Consider the following 18,978-nt stretch of genomic DNA (forward strand, 5'->3'; position numbering starts at 1 on the left):
TGCACCACAAAAATATATTTCAAAAAATCCCTACTGATTTTATATAATTTGTAGATGTTGTCATCTTAGTTATGCAAGCTAACTTTCTCCCCGAATGTTTCATTTAATGCTCCAATAAATATTGAGATTGCAATGAACTAGTTCTTCCAGCCCAGTATATGCTGAAAAACTGTTTCAGAGTACAGAAAGTGTTCCTGTAAAACATATAAAGGGATTCAAATGCAGATTAATTGCTTAGTAAAGCATAAAATAATGAGCAAAAAAGATTAATAAAATTAAGCAGTAAACTGATTATACTTACATGAATATTTAATTTCTTTAATACACATTTATCATATAAATTTGGTAATATTGAATAAATGCATTCCTAAAAGCTCCAAAATGGTCACACGATTGACATATGAAAGAATGTAAAACTTCTGTGAGAAAAACGTGTTATTTTAGTATTATTTTAGAAAAATGTATTGTGTATTTTGTAAGGAATCATTATCCCATAGTTTCTAGTAAAGGCTTTTGCTTTATAAACCTAAAATGTGCAACAAAAAGCACGTATTCTAATGACTTTATGCCTTATTTTTTCAGTGAAGGGCAAAGCCTGTAGGGGCCTTAGGGAAGGCAGGCAACAAATGTCATCTTTCTTTTCATATAATTGTATACCCATGTGCTTTATGTAATCAAAATGAATACTTCAATTTGTTACATATTTTGCTGGAGGAACAGAAGGCATATGGAAAAAAAAAAAAAGCCCCAGGGGCAAATGATCTCACTCACCTGGAAAACAATGCGCGCGTTAATAGAGTAATCTGTTAATTAAAGATTCCCAGAGACGTCCACCAAAAGCCATTCGTTTCTGAATTACCCCTTCCTGGAGTTAAACAAGATCCCTGGTAATGAGGAGCTGCATTTTCCCCGTGCCTGGGCCGTGGCTGAGTGCAGTCAATGTGACAAGTGTCCCCAGAGTTCCCTGGGTGCAGCAGATGGCCCGCGCGCTCCCGCTCGCCCGAGAGATGCAACAATTTCATGCAACAATTTCATGCAACGATTTCACGCCCGTCTCCGCAGCTCCCAGACACGGCACTCCACTGAATTATCCTCAAGTTAAGCTCCTTACTGGCACAGGAACAGAAAGCAGGGATGGCTGCAGAAGACAAATAAATACTCGTTTATAAGACTTCCAGTGCGGTCAATGGTTTTTTTTGTTAGGGTTGCTCAAAACATGAGTAGTGATGCTTTAGCTTGCAGTGGCGATAGAACTTGGCTGTGGCATTCACATTCTCTGGAAAAATCTCTTTGCCCAGGATTTTTCTCCTGGGAAGCTGCGAACCCTCAGAGAAAAAAGAAAACAATTATTATCTCATTTGCTTCTCCTGTGTTTTGCTCCTTTGGAATGTGTTTGGAGATTGTTTATCCAACAGGTAGTTGGATAAACAGAGTTTGGGGTTTTAGAATATAGTAATAAACATGAAGCAAGATGGAGGTTTTAGGGTGGAGACAGGTTGTTCCTCTTTACTTTCTTTCTTCTTCATGGGTTTGGGTGGTATTTTGTAACAGAGATAAGAAAAAATAAACATCTAAGCCTGAACACAAACTATTGTGTTGTTTCATTGGATTCTGCTGTGAGTTGTTTTGACCTATTGGCCAATCAGTGCCAAGCTTGAGACTCTGTAAGGAGTCACAAGTTTTCATTATTATCTTTTTAGCATTCAGTAAGTACCTTTTCTGTATTCTTCAGTATAGTATAGTATAGTATTCTTGAATATCATATAATATCACAAAAAAAGAAATTAGCCTTCTGAGAACATGGAGTCGGATTCATCATTTCTCCCTGCCATTGGGATCCCTGCAAATACAATACTTGGCCATAAAGGTACCTGGGAATACCTTCCATTTCAACTTTGCAGCATCATCTTACAAAACTTTACTGGGTGTCTTCTTCGGGTTTTGTTTTTTTTTTTTTTCTTGTTTTTCTTTAAAGAAAACAAAAAAAAAAAAAAAAAAAGAATTACTGTTTTCCCTGTTGAGAACCCAAATGCTGGAGTTCTGGATGCTGAGAATTTTAGACTTTCTGTGCTGACAGACTCTGACTCCCAGGACAGCTCTGCATTTGACCTGAGGCCATGGAAAAGGCTTCCAAAATTGATTGATAGCACTGGGATTCTGGGTGTGTAGTTGATTACAAGTGTATAATATCACAGGGTGGAAAACTTAGAGTTTGGGGCTTAGAATATAGTAATAAATATGAAGCTATATGGGGGTTTTAGGGCAGAGGCAGGTTGCTCTTCTTTACTTTCTTCCTCCTTCTTTATGGGTTTGGGTGGTATTTTGTAACAGAGAAAAAAAGAAAAAACAAACATATAAGCCTGAACACAAACTATTGTCTCAAGTGCCTTTAATCCCAACCTCAACAGAGGTAGAAAAAACAAGCCAAAAACTGGCACCCAAATAACTCCAGTTTTGTTTTAAATAGAAACAAACAGAAGTGACTACCTTGCACTCACTGCAGCATTATCAAACACAAGGGAAATAACTCACAGGTGTGTGTTATTCAGGAATCCCCCGATTCCAAGGCTTTCCAGGGGGCTTTTTAGGTTCCTGGGCAGGAAAAGGGAAGAATTGTTCCAGTTGGAATTGCAGTGTTTGGCTTTCATTCCTGCTGCTGCTGTTGGCTCTGCTTCCAGATTTTTCCCCATGTGTGGTACTGGGTTCTCCATCCTTCCTGAGGCAGGAAACCAAAAGGATGAAAGGAACTTTTATTGAGGAATGGCATTGGAACCAGGAGTTATTTTTAAGAGTGCACTTCCAGGTGCAAAATGTGGTGGGAAGGCAGAGCTATTAGCCCAATGAGACACTGGGGAACTGCAAGGTACAGTTGCTTCTATTTTTAATGGAGGAATTTGGCCAAAGCCGTGGGCAGGTCATATTTGAATCATAAGTAATCACAGCAGAGCTTCCTCTTGGGAAGTTGATAAGAAACACTTAAGATTCCAAAAGCTCCATTGTCTGGCTGCCCAGAAAAACCAGGAAATTCTGTACCAAAGATAACTCACAATTTGTATTGTAATGAGTCTTGGGGCTTTCTCAAACAAAAGCATCAATACAGAGCTATTCTTATTTATGGCTCATCTTAGGTATAAGCATGACTTATCTCATGTGCATCCTCTTGCAGCAGGGGCTGGTCTGTGCTTCTTCACCCAACTGTTTATAAAGGATTGTCCCTTTAAGCTTATTAATTTACTGTTATAAAATTTAACAGCTAATGTTAAGAACAAGATGTTCTTTTTGCATTAATATAGGATTCCCCACATATAAAATTATATTTATTAAAGCATAGCTGTCTTTAGTGATTAAATCATAAAATACTCATTTCTAGACATAAAAGCCCTAAATCTGACATTTTAAATGTTTGAATCAAAGGCATGTTATGCACCAGTCAGAGAATGTGCTATGAATGTGGATGCTCCTAAACACTAATCCACTGCAAAGTCATTTTGCTGTAGTAAGCATTTAAAGGCAGAATAATTAAAGTTGACATGACAGTAACAGAGCAGGAAGGTTGGTACACTAAACCCAGCAAGGAAGACAAGTTAGATCATGAAGACATATGGTAAATAATGGTATTCTATATGCCAGATAATCAGTGCTTCTGGAAAAAGTGACAAAAGGCTCAGCATTGCGGCAGCAAAATGCTTCATATAGGGAATTGAGAGTTTATATCTGGCCATTACCAGTAGAGAGGTTTTATCTGTGTTTGCCATGTGTCTTGAGAGCTCAGTGATTCTGCTATTTCCCCTCTCTTTCTGTACTTACATTTACTTTTGGCATTTGTCTTGATGTCAGCCACTGGGAACTCTCAATATTGTCTCACTTTGCAGCTCTGAGAAGTGTTTCTTTGCAGTGAAGAGGTTGCTTTTCCCCAAGCTTCCTGGGTGCTTTGTCATACCTTGCTTGACTTTAAAGGAAAAAAACCCAATACTCTGTGAACACAACCAGCCTCACTTTTCTACTCCAACAGTCAGATGTGGAAGTGAGACCAGAGTCCCCCAAACCCACCACCCTCTCTATATCAAAACTGACAGATAGATTCTCCTTCCTTTCCTGCATCCTGCCCCAGCAGCCTCCCTAACGTCCCTTTTGCTTCAGGCTGTGGCTGAACACAAACCCCTCACCTGTCCATCTCACAATCTCTTTCAACTTGGACAGGTTCTGTTAAATCTGCAATGGCCAGAGAGAATAGATTTAGAGCATAACTGACACATCAAAATAACATGCTGAAGGTTTCCAAATTTCATTCCACAAGGCAGATCAACATGCAAAGAGGAAATTCCTTCTTTTAACACCTTTCCTTGAATGATAAAATCACCGAGGTTGGAAAGGACCTCTAAGATGATTTTGTGCTCAACACAAAGTCATGTCCCCAGCTGCCACATCCACACCCTGTTTTTGGGCACTTCCAAGTGAAGGCTGACCAGGGAGAGTGGAGGCCTGGAGATGCTGTCCCATGTTCACACAGACACTCTGTCACCTCTCTGGGAGAGGAACAAAGGGAAAGCTGCCCTAGGAAACAGAGGGGAGACAGAGCGAATGGATTTTGCAGTAACCTGCTCATTTTCCTGAAGAGGAGCTGTGGGGCCTCCTGCTGCAGGGGTCTGCAGAGAGTCCCACTGCAAACTGCCCGCTCAGCAATCTCTGTCTCACACATCTGTGCTGCACAGAAATATTTGCAACTTCAGGCAAAAGTCTAAGCATGTTAGCTTTGCACTAAAATGAAAAGCCTGAATGAAATTACATCTTCTAGAAAACTAATGCATGTGCAAACTAAAATTAAAAAAAAAAAACAAACATTACTGTGCTAAAATGAATCTGTTAATTCCAATTTCTTTTCCTAAGCTGTTCATCGCGGGGAAATGCAACTAACATTAAATACATTTTTCTTTTGTTTCTACATAGAAATATTTTTAAAGAGAAATCTGACTGAAAGCCATGGAGCCTACTCCTCAAACTTAATCTGTGAGCAGTGCTTGGGAATATTTTTTAAGGCTACAAACAAACTGTGTTCTTATGGCTGCTGGCAGAGCAGCCCAGTAAATCAATGCCTTGCTAATCAATAGGATGATCTAAGGGGATCAGAACAACTTGAAACTTGAGATGTTGAACCAAAGTGAGAACAGTTCTGCCACTGTAACTGAACTGCATCTTAAATTACTTGGATGACTAAAGGGGTTTGAAAAACCTTTGACCCATTCAACTTGATAGAATACAATTTAACTGTAAAATAATCAATAAAACTAATAATTCCCCAAACATCTCAAAGTGAAAAGGTTTCACTTGATGTAGTGAATAAATATATAGCATAATTGTGGTTTTTTAAAAACAAATCAACGCCTGATGAAATCCAAAGAGATTAGAAAATGTCAGTTGTCAAAAATGAATTTAAACCATTAAAAGCAAAGCATAAGTAAAAATATGTTCTACCCCGACACTGCATGCAGGGAAAACAGGATTAAGTTACTGGTAACTACACAAAGAATGAAAATTCTCACATTTTATGCCTTGCCATGTGTCTTTAGACACAGCCACCTGTCCTTCCCCTGACTCAGAACTTCACAAGTGATTTTTGCACCAGTGTTAAAAAGTGAAGGAAAACACACACAGAGTTGGTTAAAAACTTCCCTTTTGGAAAATTTGGAAAATAATCTGAGATTTGAATGCCATTGACCCAACCTAGATTTTAATAATGATTTTTTGTCAGTTGGCAGGCACTGGGTTTAATGGAGATGCTGATTTATCCCTGCTCTATGCACAAGGTTCAGCTGTCCCTTGTGATCCCACTTCTGCTTGAGTTGATTTTTAGCAGTAATTTTTTACCTTTAATGAAACCACCAGGGTCGATGGTTTTCCATGCAACTTGGCAGGTCAGCCATGGCTCTGTCCATCTGAATCCTGAAAACCTCTAAGGATGGATATTCTACCACCACTCTGAGGAATTTTTCTCATTACCACACACTGCATCTCCTTGCCAAAAAACCCAAAGGTAAACCAAACACCCAAAAAATCCCACACTTCTCTGTAGAGCTTTAAGCTTCGACAGAAATTTTCATTTAAATTCTATCAATATATTTTTATCACTGAGATTAAAATTAATAGCAAATGTACTAAATAAAATATATATTTTAAACGACACAACATTTCAAAAATGGATTTAATCTTCCCTCATGCATGTTTAATTAAGGCTTTAAATTATGCCACCCTGCACTGTTGAGCAGTGTTTCTTTACACCACTGAGAAGTGGTTTCACATCACACCAAAGGTAAGAGCAACACCAGGTCAGGGTGGCTTTTGTCACAAGTTTTGGAATGTTTGTGTTGATTCATTGATATCCATATGATTCAGATAGATAGACAGATAGATAGATATAGATAAATATTTACCAATGTTTCTAACTTTGGCAATTTTCTACCATTCCCAAACCCAGTAGAACTATTTCATCAATGACAAACGTACACAGTTTATACTGAACCAGTATTAGCTACAGCACATCACAATTCACATCACCACTTATTTTATGATCTGGCTTTTCAACCAACAAAGAAAATTTTTCTCTAAAGTGTTAATGGCAAGACTCTCTTGTCAAACAATGTAGAATAAGGTGGGGCATAAGCATAAGTGCCTGAAATCAGTCATCCTGGTTAGTTTTGTTATTCTTCATAATTGGAAAATGCAGCATTATACTACCTGGATGCTGTTATATTAAGAAACAAGTATGGGATGCATGTGCAATTTGCTTTATAGCTTATAGCATTATATATATATATATATATATATTATTTATTTATATGTTTATATATATTTATATATTTTTGTGCATGCATATAGTTTTATATATGCATATATATATACTATATACATATATATGTACTATATATATACACATATGTATATAGTGTATATATATAGGATATATAGGCATATATATATAGTGTGTGTGTGTATATATATATATATATAGGCATATATATTGTGCTGACTTTAGGTCTAATTATTTGCAATTTGTTGTGTTTTTTAATAATGATTCAGTGACTGAAAGTGATGTGAAAATGTGTGCCTAAATACAAACCCACACATGTATTTTACCCTCTTTAACGTTCCATTATCACTACAAAATTCCAAGAGCAGATAGAGCCCTGTCACACAGGTGACCAGATGTGTAGACAGAAGTGTCAGTGTAATGTGATATACAGACAATAAGGCATTTACTACTGGCACCCATCACTGGCTGCACTGACAGTGAACAGCACCAAAATTCAAAAGTACCTAATTAAATTCATGAGACAATTTAAAGTAAACAGCTACTCGGGTAAGACAGAATATTTGCACTGTAACTCCAAATATCTAGGAGGAAATACAAGAAAAATGACACAAAATTTACTCATATCTAAAGTGTGCTTACCTGAACTAGTTCAGTGAAGAGCTTTGTTAGACTGCAGCCATCCACAGGTCTTTGGCACTGAGTGAATGCAATTTCTGGGCATTATTTCAGCTGGGAGTTTTGATTCTTTTTTCTACTGCTGCCATTGTCTCAGTACTCTGAATTTCACAGTGAGAAGCTGAGTTTAAGTGGAGTTGTTTTAATGAAGTGATGCTCCTGGCTATGTTCTTTGAAGGGACTGGATTTCTCCTCATACATTGGCCGTAATCAGCAGCTGCTTCCCTGGAGGTTCCCCCATGGCATTGCCAGGATGTAGGCACAAAACAATTCCACCCTGCTGTAAGCTGAGGGTGGAAGAACAGAAATAAACACTAACAGGTCAAACAACAACAAAGAGCAGCACATTAGGAATAAACCTCTGTGGTACACAAAACTTGGACATGAGGAAGAAGAAAGGAGGACAGAAATGAGATTATCCACTCCATTCATAGCCCAAATGCCATTTCATGGCAAGGCACTCAAGAGAATATGGCCACCTAAGCTGTTTTTTTTAATCTGTACTCACCAATTAGTTAGAGATCATACACAATTGGAATGTTTTTTGTAGATACTGTCACCATGATATTTTCTGAAAAATCCCTTCACCGGGATTTCTTCTCCTGAGAAGATGAGAGAAGTCTCAGCTTCTCCATGTTTTGCTCCTCTGGAATGTGGTCTGGAGATTGTTTATCCAAACATGTGAATTGTTTTTTAATTAATGGCCAATCACCATCAGCTGTCGGACTCTCTGAGTCTGCCACAAGTTTTTATTATTCCTTCTTGTCTAGCCTTCTGATGTCTCCTTTCTCTTTCTTTAGTACAGTTTTAGTATAGCATTTCTTTTAATATAATATAATAAATATCATCATATAATAAATCAGCCTTCTGAGAACTTGAAGTCAAATTCTCATCTCTCACCTCATCCTGGGGACCCTCATAACACCACAACAAGATATCACATCCTTTATTTCCGGAGCTCAGAATTTCTGCTGTGAATGCCTGAAAAATAAGCAATGTGAGTGACAAACAGGGGCAGGATCTACCCTCTGGTAAGGAACATTTCCAGCTCCTGTGCTCTCTGTTTGTAATTGAAAACCATTGATTTAAATGCTCAAAATGAAAACGTTTGCTCACAGTGCAGTCTCTTTGCAGATCAGAATTAAATCCATAACAGCTGCGATTATGATCACTCTTTCTAACCCTCAAAAAACAATTAAGGTTGCTGCAAGGGAGAACATTAACCATGACAGAGCAGAACTGATGAAGAGTGGAAGGCAACGGGCATGAAAAGCCTTGTTCAGATCCCATCAGCTCCGTAGCTGACAGGAATTGTGTCTCTCTTGTAAGAGATAAAAACACTCATCCCCCCTGAGCTGCACATTTACACACTTGCCTTTCCTCCAGGTGTTTCCTCAGGGCTCTGTAACTTTGCTGGGTAAAGCTTATTTCCAAATATCTGCCTTTTAAATGCTGTAGGTGTTAAGGAATTAAGGAATGAGGCAGTGGCACCAAAAGATGCTTAGTTAGATTGACTACTTTCTATTTAGAAGCTTCCTTGCATGTTGCATTCCTGTGGTAACCAGGCACACTCCATCCTGTCACACAACACCCACCTGGGACAGAAGGAGAAAGGGAAATTATACATTGCATAATTGAACATATTTTTATATTTTTTCAATGTGACCTGGTCCAAATGCATTTACAGTTTTGGTTGGCATTTTTCAGTCTGGAAGAAATCTGTACACAGAAGTGACCTGTTGCACGTACAAAGAAAATCACTGTTCATCACGCTCAATGTAACAAGAAATACTTCTTCAAAAATCTGCAACTAATTCAATTACAATCTTATTTTTGCACTAAACAACAATTTGAGAAAGTTGTGGGACATATCAAAATTGAGCAAATGATTCTTTATAAGATCCAATTATTTATAAGGACCAAAATATTGCCTGTCAGCAAAATCCAACATAGTATCTCTGAAAATCTGTTGTCAGCCTGTCCTTTCCTACACAGTACCTACAAAAACACACACTGACAATGAGCTGTGGGTTACTGACTTCAAGCAGCCAAAACCTTACCCAAAAAAAGCCAGGTCATTTCATTATATCCCAGTGAAAGAAACCATTCTGCCAGTGACAGCAAGGGTCTCTCTTGTTTTGGCTGGGTTTTTTTTATTGTCTTGCTAATTGATATTTGGCATGAAAGGAAAAATTGGCATATTTTATAATTTCAACAAAAGAAGCACAGAGGCAAGATCTGGATTTTAAATGCTTAATTTTCCATTAAAGTATGCCTATCCATCATATCTGCATAGTGATTTCCTGTTCTTTGATTTCACCGTTTTTTCCAAGTTGTTTTCCCACATCAGGGTTTTTTTTGCTCCATGTAAAAAAAACTGACCTGACTGCAAGATATGGTGATATATCCATATGCAGAAAAGTGAGTTATTTATGGTCATTGAGAGTGGAACAGGCTCTTACTTTAAGAAACTGTAAAAAAATGGTCTTAAAAGACTTCAGAACATATTAGATCAAAATCAAGCACCTTCTATAATAAGTGCATAGCCAAAATGATGGCTGAATCACTTAAACACTAACTGAAACACTAGAGAAATATATAGTGCTGGATTATTCTTCAAGTCCTGTGAAATGAGCAGCACTTTCTCATGTGCATCATCTCCCCTGAATGCACTTTATTACTCAGACTGAGAGGAGAATAGGAGCCAGGTTCTGAAAAGCTGATTTAAAGCTGGATTAGTGGCACTGGTGAACAAGATCACTCCAAACCTCTGCAGCGTTTATGGGCCTTGGCCAGCCTTGATGGTCTCATCAGAACCTGGGACCAAAGGGAGCTGCTGCAGAATGCCTCCCTGTTGCTTGAACTCATGGCTTATCCTCTGTATTTCTCTCAGAAATTATTTATATTCGTGTAAAAATACACAGAGGATTTGCTCAGCAATTTCTTCTGAAATTATATCTGGAAAAAGCACTTTGTTAGTATTAATTACATTAATACATTGTCTCTCTCTCTTTTCCTAGCTGAAAACTTCACGAAAATTAAAAAGTTAATATAAATATATAATCTAGTTATTAACTGTATAAGGTAAGTGTATCCACTGCATTGGAAGGCAAATTAACAGCTCCAGTCTCCTGAAGGAAGAAGCAGAGAGAAATTATTTCTGTCCTGAGTCACACGCCCCGTTTGTGCCTGAGATAAAAATCAAACCCATGACCCCTCATTTCTGTACATTCTGTTCCTCACAAAACAAAAACCATTTCAGGATCTTGAATCTGTTCTGGTGTGAATATCCAGGGCTGACAGAAACTGAAATTTCTTCCTAACCCCAAAACATAATGGCACACATAGCCAGCCTCAGATGCATGCCAGCAGTAAGCAGAAAAGGTTTGCTTTCTCTTCCTCTGTATTTTGCAAAGCAAAATGAGTCCCCCAAAATGAAAGGTGTGGTTTTAATCTTCCTTTTTGACAGCTCAGGTACCAACCAACAGCTTTAAAACACATTAATCTGACAAGGAGCATCACAAGACAGAGTTGAGAGGAAACCAGAATTCATGTTTAAACCCTCAAAGAAGCAATGAGGGGTTTTTTTCCCTGAAAAAATATCCACTGCAATAAACAGTCATTTTCTTATTCTGTAACAGAGCAAGTATATTAAAATGCCTGGGTGATTTGAAAGAAAAAATGTATTATTGGATAAAAATTAGTTCCCTTTGACAAACATCAAGAAAAAGCCAGCTCTCAAAATCTTGCGAAAGGAGAACGAATGTGCAAATTGCTGCACAGATTTGAAAAGACAAATAATACAGCCAGCATTTTTAAAATTATTACCAAATTCAGTTACTGAATTTGGTAATTTTAAAAATTTGGTAAGATGCCAAATGGTATGGTGAGATCTTCTGGGAAAATAATTGGCTGAGATGCCATTTATGGTTATTAGTACACAGATATGGCATGCCTGGGATGTTAAACCTTCAGTCTGTGAGGCTGATGATCAGTGGGATAGGGTTGCGGTAAGAGAGCTTTCAAAATTCTTCTCAGCAGTCTCAGAAAGAGCCTTCAGAACCACTTAATGGCCCCAGAAATTCCAATCAGACCCCAAAAGCTGTCAAATCTAGGCCTACTTGGATATCCTGAATTCAAAACCCAGACTGGCTTGAGATTTCTGACCTAAACCTTCATAGAATCAAAGCCTCACTGAGAGAGATGAGTTGAGGCTACAAACACATTCAGAGATGTTGCAGATGAGGATATGCAGATTTCAAGTTAAACCAATACCAACTTATTACTATTTTAATAGAACATTGGCCAGGAAAGTGCCCCTCTCCCAGGCTGACATTGTTGTTATCACAGCATAAGAGATTTACACATCACCTAGAACAACACCTAATCCAGCCCCAGGGAGAGATGCATGTGACCATTCTGTGAAACAGAGCAACCATTTAATAGGACAAGCAAAAAATTATTTGAAGCTGAACTATCAGAAAGCGAACACAAATATTTATAACAGAATCACCATGAAAAATCACCCAGTCTGACACAGCACCCAACTGAAATGGCCCACATGGATTGTAGATCCATGAAACTGCAGGGAAGATGGAAGGTATGTAAAACATGAGCACTTGGGGTCACCTGGAATGTTTGTTTCTGAGGGCCAGGAGCAATCCAATGCAGAGGAGTACTCCCAGGGAGAACGCCAGCAGGACAGGACAGAACCCACCATCATAAGGAATATTTCAATTGCTGGGATTAGAAAAACAAAAAGTCAGTCACTACTGAATCTCCTGCTATTACCCATTTCTAAGCAAGAAATAAATCCCACTCTTTATTTTGTTTCAAAACATGAAAACAAGGTGCTTAAACTAGCCAACAATCAAAGGGTGCAGTCAATTGGCAAAATTTCTCTGCAAAACTGCTGCAATTTGAGCTTGTAAGGTCCTGTTTCTCCTCCTCACCATTCTTCCCACCCCTGCAATGCACCACTGACATCTCCATACCCTGCTTTTCCTCAGTGGCAGGGAGGCTCTGTAGATCCTATCTTTTGCTCTGAAATCCAAGAAGCCCCTACACAAACCTACTGAGTGACCCAGCACCAAACTCTTTGCCATCTAACACCCAGGCTTGGACAACTACCACCACAAAACTGAATTTTGCCTCCCTCTAAATGTAGGCCACAATGATAACAGTAAAATTCCACCTTATTGTTTACCTGCACCTAAGGGCAGCCCCGAAGGCTTTCAAGAATTCCTGAGAATGTGAGTACTTGGCATTATGGCTTTGGGATAAAATATGGCTCTATTTTGCACATCATTTAAATTACCTTACATTTTTTATTTCCACTGTTATTAAACTGTAATGAATTTATTTGTTTATGGAAGTGTGCACTGCATGTCTAGCACTGTTCCATAATAGCTGGATTTAGAGCCAGCCTCTGATTTCTATCCTAGACATCATTAAACAATTTATTTTCTGTGATAGGGGAATGTGCTCTTGGGCAAGAGCTCTCCATTAATATGAATTATTAACAATATGTATATATACATGCATTATGGATTTAAAAGATGAAAAGAAAGCTTGCCCAGTTATTCTATGGAGCTTTCTCCATCCACGAGGCCACTGAATTTCAGACAGCTGCCGGCTGGATGGTCACAGACAGGGAATCCCTGATGACCACGAGGGTTTTGCTTCCCTGTTGCTAGAATTACAGCAGCATTCTAGCAATTTTAGCCCTATTCTGCAGTGCTTCAGAACAAAATCCTCTGGCTGGCAATATCTGCTCAGCCCTGCACTGCTCCTCCCCATTGCAAGGTGGAGATGCAAAGCAGCCAACAGCTCCCCAGACATCCACACTCCCTGCAAAGGGGTCTCAGCTCTGCCATCAAAAGGCATGTAGTTTCATGTAAAAACATCTTGCAAAGAGGGGTGTTTGGGTGGCTGCAGCATTTGAGGAAAACCCTGTCACATTTAGCAGCTCCTGCTGATGCATCTCTCCAAACCCTGTGAGATAATTGAACAACGGAGGGGAGAGGCAGCTCTGATGTGACACTGTGACACTGCAGCACACAGAGCCTGATGCACTCCCATCTCACTCACACACTGAACTGGCCTCCACTTGTGTTTCCCTGCATCTGAAAAACACTCCAAAGAGCTGCTTGTGTCTTCAGCCTTTCCAGAGAATCAGTCCCCCAGCTGCTGCAGGATTCCTGCACACCACAGCGCTGCAGCAGGAAAAGCCAGCCCTCGCCATCCTGGGGTTAAAAGTAGAAATACCCCACCAGGATAATTGAACAAAAAGGAGGCAGAGGGACTCTAGAGATTACTTATCACTGATTTCTGCAGGCTTGAGTAGAGTTTATGGAAACTGTCTCTAAGAATTCTTGCAGCAGTGCTTCCCCTCCAGCCTCATTTGTAGCTCTTTGCTCCACCATCCAGCTTCTGAATATTGGCAGGTCTGAGCCCCCTCATCCCTGCCTTTCCTTTGCCTCCAAAAGGAAAACCACTTTCTATTGTCCTTCAAGACATACTTGAGAGTAGCAATTCCTGCTGCCCCTGTGCATACTGTCCCACTTCCCATACAACACTGCTGCCCAAAACTCAGCTCGCAGTACTTGACTGGTGACTCAAGACTGCATTTTCTTGCACAGATGTTGTCTATGTAAGGGTACTTTACATTTTATGTAAAATATCATTACTATTGCTCTATTTCTTCATTATCAATTTCTCACCTTACACAACTCCCTCAAGAAACCTTTTGTGATCAACACTCTGTGTCTCACCTCAACACTTAGCTTCTATTTAATCTGCTTTTTACAACCTTCAATAGCATTTTGCCTTTTTTATTAACCAATAACACACTCAGTGGTCCACATCACTTTATGGAAAATAAACCACAGAATACACCTAGCCCGGATTTGGTTTCCTCTTATGGCTTGAAGAACAGAGTCCTGACTGACCTCTGCCATGAGCAGGCAACTGCACCAACATCCAACAGGGCTGAGGAAACCCAGCTGGAGACCTGAGACTTCTTCAGCTGGTGGCACTGGAAGAAAATAACTCCCTTTTCATTTCTTCTGCTCCTGGAGAATGACAAGTCAGAAAAAGGTGAGCAAACATGCAGCTAGGCAGTGGCAGGGAGAGCAATGGGCTTATTTTGCACACTGAGGGTTCTCTCCATGAGTAATTTCTCCAGAGACAAAAGGGACTTTATTAGGAGCAAATAGTATGCAGATTTTCTCCTGCTAACCTGACTTTATTTTTTTTTTGACACTGATGGATTGACAGACCAGCTGAGGCAAACAGCACTGCTAATTTCAGTGGTAAAGAGATACAAAGCAGAGGCACCTGATAAAAAGCAAGTGAAATAACTTTATGCAACTTCCCTCCACCCTCAAGAGGAAAAGATAGGTTTGTTATATTATAACCACTTTTTTTCCTTCTTTTTCTGTGTCAATATTCCTCCCTTTGGTGATTTCTCCCTTTCTGTTATGTAGATTTCAAATAAGATATTCATACCACTACTTAAATATGCCTGGAAAAAAAAATCCTAAACCAGTAAGCTGGTACATGTGTACAAACACACACAAGCACACCTGGAGATGTATAAACACCAAAATGCAGGGAAGGTTCCATTTTCACTTCAACCCCACTTGGAAAAAGTATTATTTGGGCATTGTCCAGTTTCCTCCCTCCAGCATCTCTTACAGTGATTGCTTCAGCAGGCATTATTGGCATGGGAGGAGAGATTTCTCTGGATTGCATTGTCACTCTTTCCAGCACTCCAGGGACATAAAAGCCATTTATACAAGAGTCTGTTACATGCAAGAAGCTTTGGGGTCAAATTATTTAGGCTGTTAAATCTGAGTTGCATTGCAAGAAAAAATTTGGACCCGAGCTGGGCTTCACTTTCTCTGTATCCACAGTAGTGCAAATATATTCATTTAAATGAATCTCCTAATTCCTCCTGCAGGTTTCACTGGATTAAATCAAGGTAACACTGCACTAGAAGTGTAAAATTTTTTTCCTTATATCATGTAGGATTTTGAATATCCAATACTTACTTGCTGTTTCTCATCCATGAGAAAGGTACGCAGGTTTCATCCAGCTGATTTAAAAACAAGCATTTTCAAAATTATTTTCCCACTTACTGTATCTTTTGAGAAAAAGAAATCTTTTAAAATCTTATTCATGTCAAACAAACACCACCACTGTTTTAAGAGCAACCATCTTTAATTCTCATAAATAACACTGTATTCATCATGGGTTCACATGTGAAGCTTAATAATGCTTTTCTCTACATGGATTTGCACATTTTGATCTTATCCCAGCAAAAATAAAGACTGCTGATGCATTATATTACCTGCATATTGTATTAATGTAGTTCTACTTAATAAAATGTCTAAGTGAGCCTGTACATGTAGAGAAATAAATATTCCAATGAGCTGTTTTTCTCTTTGGTATTAGACTAGAAGAACATGTAGAAACTAGACTAGAAGCATGTACATGCCCATGTTTCAAAACACTGATGAAACAGAACAGAAATTTTAAAGATATAACTTTATAGTCATTAATTATATAAACAGCTTGGCAACAAAGGAGGTAGAAGACTGATTAAAAATGGATTCATTTTTCTTTACCAGACTGTGCTCCTCATCACACCTCATGAAATTATTATTTACCTGAAAGCAGCAAGTATTAGGCAGTTTTAATAAATAAAGAGGCCTCATGCTCCAGTCAAAATAAATCCTCAGTAACACTAAAGGAAAATCTTCCTTGGATTCCATCGGTTTCAAAAATTCACTAACAGGTCAAAATTAAGACTCAGGGTAGAAATTCTCCCTTATAACCTTTTATAAATATCCATAAAATAAAACAGAAGCTTGAAGCAAAAAATAAGATGTCTTATAATTTGTAAAGTTGGTACACTAATTATTGCAGATGAAAGTAATAAAATAGCCTGGTTCATTTTCAGAAATAGGCAAACTCCCATAAACTCTGATAATCTTAGTCACAGAGAAAAATAGAAAACTTTATATAGTTCCTGAAGTAAAGAGGAGAAGGGAGAACATAATGTACAAAACCATGCCTGCTGCAAATACTAAATCAAAGTGATCTATGAAATAACACACACTGAGATAGTCAGTCATGTTAATTTAAAAATATCCAATGATCTTTATACAGTAGAAATGTCTTTACTTTCAATAAAGAGAGTTAATATAGAGCTGTAATATTTTACAACTGGTAGGCACATGGCATAAATGTGTGCACTGCTGCACATACACAAGCCTTTAGGCAATGCACAGTAATTGGAGAGCAGAAAATGAATGTATGGAGTTTTGAACATGTACACTCTGAGCACCACAGCAAAACACCCATCAGATTAAAATTTACCACCTTACTTACAAACAAGGAACTGTCTTCAAAATACATTCACGTGGTCATAATGTATTGCCTTAATCTGGGGGAGTCAACAAAACCCTTGGCATTGCAGCACGAGTGATTTTTGGTGGTTACAAACCAAAGCCAGAGGCTGTACATAAATTTACACCAAGGAAGAACCTGAACAAATACATTTAAAGCTGTATTTTAACTGCAGCATATCGAGTAAATATTATCATAACAGAAAACAGTTATTTTGAGGGAAAAGCACAGTTGCAGAAAAGAAACTTGTCAGAAGAATTATAGCCATGTGATCTGTTGTATCAGCAGCACATCATCATGTAGAGGAGTGAAGAGAATTGGATGTTCCAATAGCTTTGGAAAGTTTTGTTCCAATACCACGCCCAAAAGGGCTCTTACAAGTGCAAAATGTTGACAAGCTAATAAGAAGTTAACACATCAGGTAAAGAAGACATCGCTTCATGACCATTTGGTTGTGGTTTGATTAAACTGAAAGGTAAAACCATTCTCACTCAGTGATCCTCCACGCAAATTGTTTCTTTTCCCAAAGTCTGTGACCTGCAGTTTTTCAGTGGGCCACAACCCATTGCCCATTTGTGTAGAATCTGAAACTTGATTTCTCCCCAGCAATTAACGGCTCGAGCAGCTTCCAGATCGTGAAGGAAACCAAATTAACAGCCCCATTCTTTCCATATATTGTCAACATTTAAAAATTTCTGTGCACTTACAGACACAAGAGACACAAGACAAGAGCCCGGTTATCCAAAATGTCCCTCTGAGCATCCCTTAATTCCTTAATAAACCATTATTGTTTCATGGCTCACGTTACCTGAGAAATGGAACGTCCCCAGGAAGGTCAGTCTGGGCAGGCTGCAACTTTCTAAAGACCAAAATAAAGATTTTTCTTCTCATCTCAGTGGAACAGAGTGCCTTTTCAGGAGTTTGTTTGCAGAGCTGCTCTGGGAAATCACAAATCTCTAACCTCACGTAGGGCTTGATCCCAAGGTCTAAATCTTGCCCTTTGGGAGCAACACTTTTACTGCTTGCACTGGGAAGAAATCCCAGTAAATTCTAAATTTGGCAAAATGGCCATGAAACTTAAACACACTAGATCTGCGCAAATTTGTAAATTCAGAAGTAAATTACTTACATTTAAGGAATTGGGTAGAATTTATTCAGAATTATAAAAAAGTTCACTTATTTAGCACTTGCAATAGTTTTTGTTTCTAAATTAGACTACCAATTTATGGAATAAAAATACACATTTAATCTAAAATACCAGATAAAAGATACAAAAGAAGAACTACCCTTATATAACTTACTAGGAATTATGTATTTAATAATAAACCAGAAACTCAAAAGAATATTTCATTAGGTAATTTAATTTAGTGTGTTCAATTTGAAACTTAACTTATGATTTATTTTTATACTGCTTTTGCTTTTACATATGAAGTCACATATACAAACAGTTCTAGCATTAAAGGCAATACCATCTTAGAAAATTATTACATTTTATGGTTATTAGTCTTATATTTTAAATAGTTTATACACTATTGAACAGCAATTACAGTAGATAATAAAGAATTGTGCAATGTCTTAAAACTGTTTAACAACCTAAAATAATTTAAATTGTAAGGAAAAAAGAAGAATTCAAAGGCGTTGGAACATTTTGGTGAAAAAAAATGTGGCCTTCCAAGTTCACAGATGGGATTTTTCAATGAACACTGCAACTGAAAATTTTAAATTGGCTATCTTTACCCTGCCACAATGTGCAACCGTATTAGTCCTATGTGGATTCTTTTTTCTTTTTTTCTCTATGATGAGATGGGTTTTGTCTTTGATGGGAGATGAGAAGGGCCAGAGCCAGGACAAGTCACCCAAGGGACCCAAATCACCCAGGAGAACCCTCCCACCCCCAAAGGAGATTCCCCTGCTCGGCCACAGGAGGTGTAGAGGGGAGACAAACACCTTCTGCAGCAGACTCTGGAAATAAAGCAGTATAAAGTCACTTAGTCCTGTACTTCTCAGGCACCACATGAATAGAAATGGGCATCCACCTGAAGTTAGAGCTAGAGAAAACACACCTTCCCTCTGGCATCACA

Source organism: Melospiza melodia, chromosome 8, assembly GCF_035770615.1.
Source record: "Melospiza melodia melodia isolate bMelMel2 chromosome 8, bMelMel2.pri, whole genome shotgun sequence".
Classification (NCBI taxonomy): Eukaryota; Metazoa; Chordata; class Aves; order Passeriformes; family Passerellidae; genus Melospiza; species Melospiza melodia.